General features: G+C 43.1%; 1 non-coding gene across 1 annotated transcript; it reads left to right on the top strand.

Annotated features, from left to right (window-relative positions):
- The first annotated feature begins 21 nt into the window (after positions 1 to 21).
- TRNAR-UCG lies at positions 22 to 94 on the top strand. Its single transcript has one exon. It is a non-coding gene; the product is annotated as a tRNA-Arg (tRNA).
- The last annotated feature ends 4552 nt before the right edge of the window (positions 95 to 4646 follow it).

Below are 4646 nucleotides of genomic sequence, written 5' to 3'. Positions count from 1 at the left end.
GTTAGTATTTTAATGCGGAGTGGCCGCGTGGCCTAATGGATAAGGCGTCTGACTTCGGATCAGAAGATTGCAGGTTCGAGTCCTGCCGCGGTCGCACGAATTGATTGGAAAAAATAGCTTTTTAAAAACTTTATTTATGAAACATCTATTTTAAAGTGGCTGAAAAGGGAAAAAAGAAAAGGAGGACTTGTGGCACCTTAGAGACTAACACATTTATTTGAGCATAAGGGGAGATTTTATGTACACAGATTTCAGAGTAACAGCCGTGTTAGTCTGTATTCGCAAAAAGAAAAGGAGGACTTGTGGCACCTTAGAGACTAACCAATTTATTTGAGCATAAGCTTTCGTGAGCTACAGCAGCTCACAAAAGCTTATGCTCAAATAAATTGGTTAGTCTCTAAGGTGCCACAAGTACTCCTTTTCTTTTTATGTACACAGAGAACATGAAGCAATAGGTGTTACCATACAGATTGTAACAAGAGTGATTAGGTCTCACCTTACCTGATCCCTCTTGTTACAGTCTGTATGGTAACACCCATTGTTTCATGTTCTCTGTGTATATAAAATCTCCCCTTCTGTATTTTCCACTGAATGCATCCGATGAAGTGGGCTGTAGCTCACGAAAGCTTATGCTCAAATAAATGTGTTAGTCTCTAAGGTGCCACAAGTCCTCCTTTTCTTTTTGCGGATACAGACTAACACGGCTGCTACTCAGAAAAAGGAAAGAATCCCAGAGCAATGGCCATAGGGCAAATCCCAGAACGGAGAAGCAAGCACGAACTCAGTCCTGATGCAACAGCTGAAATAATTTTTAATTAATGTTTATATTTATGTTTATTTCATATTAAAGAGCTGTAATTGTATATGTATTTGTTTTCAAAAAGTTTCAGATTATTTTTGAACCATCTGGGCGAAATTGCAATAATAGTAATAATGAATTAATAATTGTAGCTAATAAGATCCTGGAGAGTGTATCCCAAAACACAGAAGAATATCCCAGAGTGATGCCACAGCAGATCCTGACTCCATGCATGAGTGGGAGAATACCCCAGAACAAGGCCTGTTGAAAATATAGGACTTTGATCCTGCAAACAGTTATGCATATACTTTACTGCCCAGAGAAGCCCCATTGATTTCAATGAGATTACTCACAGTAATAAAATTAACCATGCTTGAAAGTGTTGCAGGATCTGGGTTTATGACTGTACATTCCAGACCATGCCGAATGGGGATGTATGAGCATCGGTTCCAAAGTCAACACCACCATACTGGGTATTCCAGATACCCCCTACTGCAATGCATGAATGCATATAAAATATTGTATATCATTGTTAAATGTATGTGTGAATATTCAGGAGAAACACAGTATCACCACATGCTTCATTCTTGTCCACCCTCTTTGCAATTCATTCTTCACCCATTTCTATCAGGGTACAGTATTTCACTCACACCCACGCTGAATACAACATTCTTGGTTTTTCATTCTCCATCCTGTGTCCTGCAACCACCTCAAGCATGTCTAGGTGTTTGCCAGTGCATGGAGTATTTTTTCTTAGTAGTCTTTTGAAGAGGAGATGTTTGAGGATGATCATATTTGATTATCTAAAGATCTACAGACAGTTACTTGTCTCCAGCTTGGATGCAAAATGATCCGGTATCAAGGAAAAAATTATAAACCAGTCCAGTTGCTCCTTATCCATCACGTCCAACCATAGGACAGCATTTTTAAACACATACATCTCAACCTGCTAAAGCCCAAAAATATGGGACAAAGACCCTGACAGTAGAGATAGTGGAGGCTCACATGTAAATCACTATACTCCAGGATGCAGATTTTTAAAACACGTAGCTTGTTAACAGGCAATTGCAAAGTAATAGTTGGGAAAATCTAAAATGATGGCTGCTCCTGGTGCTAAAAAACCATTCCAGATATTAGGCACTCTAACCCACTCTCTTCAGGCTGTCCTCAAACATCTGCTCTCCTATGGAAGCTTGATATTTACCGGTTGAAATCTTGGGCTTTCATTATGTGTTGTTATTCTTTATCATGTGTACAAATATTTACAGCATGGCCAACGTGTTCAACAAAGATCAGCATTCCTGCCCCCAGAAATCTCACACACTAAGGCTCAGGTCCTCAAAAGTATCTAGGCACCTAACTCCCATAAACTAGAAACCTAAACATGTTTGAGATTTTAGGCCTGAGGCCCTGATCCTCCAAGCTGTTCTTACAGACAGACCCTCATGCCCACTCAGAACTCCACTGATGTTGAGGGAAACACTAAACATACACAGGCCCACCTTTGTGGAGTAGCTTTCAGGACTGGAGCCTAAATTCTCTCAGATTATAGCCTGACTCAAGCATCACCTAATGCCTAGCTCATAAAGTAAGAACCACACACCTGCATGCAATTAGCCTGAATTAATCACCCACATAGTAAAACACAGAAGCAGTGGAAACTAACAGTTTCTATAAGGGGGAAATAGAGCAACTAATTGACTAACAGAGTAATACTGCTCCTAGCCTGCCAGCTCTTTCCTGCCCCTTAGGTCAGTTTGTTCCCTCATAAAGGCTACATTGCGGGGGAAGAGGTGCTTGCTATCCTCAGGAAGCCTGGCAGGGGAAATGATGTGAGCAGGGCTGGCCTAGCCTATGAAAAGCAGTGTTTTAGAGAAGTGGTAAATCACTTTAATGCTAATTTCACTTGTGCTGCCTGTGAAAGCAAATATGTACACAGAGTAGTCTTAAATGTTATGGTACTTATCTACTAAGGCAGTGGTTCTCAAAGTGGGGATTGGGACCCCAAAGTGGTCACGACCCCATTTTAATAGGGTCACTAGGACTAGCTTAGAGTTGCTGGGGCCTAGAGTCAAAGCTGAAGCCTGAGCCCAACCTCCTGGGGCAAAAGCCTAAGAGATTCAACCCTGGGCGGCAGGGCTGTGTTACAGGCCCACTGCCTGGGGCTGAAGACCTTGGGCTTTGGCACCCCTTCCGCCTGCCTGGGGCGGTGGGGCTCAGGTTTCGATCCCCCCTTCTGGGGTCATGTAGTAATTTTTGTTGTCAGAAGGGAGTCGTGGTGCAATGAAGTTTGAGAACCCCTGTATTAAGGTAACAAGTATTATTAAAATACCAGAGAGAATTTTTCACAAGAGAGACATGATCTTGTTTGCTTAGATAATATAGTATCTGGGGGTCTGAGTTTTTATGGAGTGGTGCTGCTTAAATGAGCCACACAAGAGGTACTTGAATATTAGTGCATCTATTGCGCAATGTGGTGGTGCTTGAACATAGACGAGTCAGTACTCCTGCCACAAACCTTTTCCAAAGCTAGAAGTAGAGATTATGAGGCTTGTGCAGGCTGGATGTATATTTCCTGAGTGTGAAAAGGAGGATGGCTGGCAATAAAAATCAGGTGAGAGCTGTGTCTCTTGTTCGGACTCCCTTTAAAACAAATCATGGTTCTGAAGCACAACCAACCCCCCTGGAAGTTGCTGGAGGAGGGGTGGGGGGTGAGATGCCTCAGAGTAATAGCTCTCCCTAATTTGACGATAAGTACCCAAAGAGCCTGGCTCCTTTTTAGGTTTAAAATCTGGCCATAAGTGTCACAGTGGGAGCTGCTGAATGCTCTTGACAGCCCGGTCTTTATTTAGTTAGCCCTAGTTGTGCAGTTAGGTAAGTGTGGGGTCAGGGTTGGCCCCAGTGCTGAGCACCCAGAAGTAAAAGCCTTGAGCTCTCTTGATTATCTAGTCTCTAGAATCTAGCTCTCAGAAGGAAACTGAAGGGTACGGGAGTAGACAGTAACTGGTCAACATGTTGCTTACTTATCTAGCCAGCACATGGGGTGACCCAACAGGACTGCCATTGGGAAATGTCAACATTCACTTTGCTGAGGTGAAAGTGCAGCCACACAAAGTGTAACTTACACTAATGGGTCATATGCTGTGTGGCTTCTGGCAGTGGAGCACATTGCACCCCCGCCCCCAGGGACTCCTTGTGTTCTTTCACTCCCCAATTCATCCCCTTCCCTCTCTAGACTTGCGGCAGTGTTCCAAAGTTAGTGTGTTACAGACCAACAGAGTGTTAGATCTCCCCTCGCTTGGCCAACAACTAACTTGGTGCACTTGGGCTGTACTATGAACAAGGTTTGAACTATGCAGCTGTCTAAACAAGGTTTCTATTGCATTCAGATTACAATGGGGAAGCCTTATGAAACACATCTTAAAACTCCCCACTTCCCATGCAGGTTTAGCATAGACTGTGTTGACATAGGCTGCCCCACTGTTATTTGTGAAAATAACCAGTTCACATCACCTGAAGGGTGTATTATTAATTATTGACAATTCACCTGTCAGGCTCCAGTATGTGACTGCCACCTCTGAGTTAAATAAACTCACAAAGGGACAGGATCAAGTAATTTGGGCTTAAATGGGGCTGATTTTGCTAATGTCTCTCTAAACTCAGCCAGTCTTGCTTAAAATTGGTATTAAACATCCCCTTCAATCGTATGCAGGACACCCTGTGCTAGTGCATCAGAGCCAAAAACTGACTAGGCTGGCCAAGCAAAAGGGAAACTTGCAATGGTGGAAACAAGTGAGACCTGACCTCTGACACAGTCTTGGTTTTGATAACCATGTGCTAGCACAGG

This window comes from Chelonia mydas, chromosome 10 (genome assembly GCF_015237465.2).
Source record: "Chelonia mydas isolate rCheMyd1 chromosome 10, rCheMyd1.pri.v2, whole genome shotgun sequence".
NCBI classification, from domain to species: domain Eukaryota; kingdom Metazoa; phylum Chordata; order Testudines; family Cheloniidae; genus Chelonia; species Chelonia mydas.
This window is presented reverse-complemented; position numbering and strand designations above follow the sequence as displayed.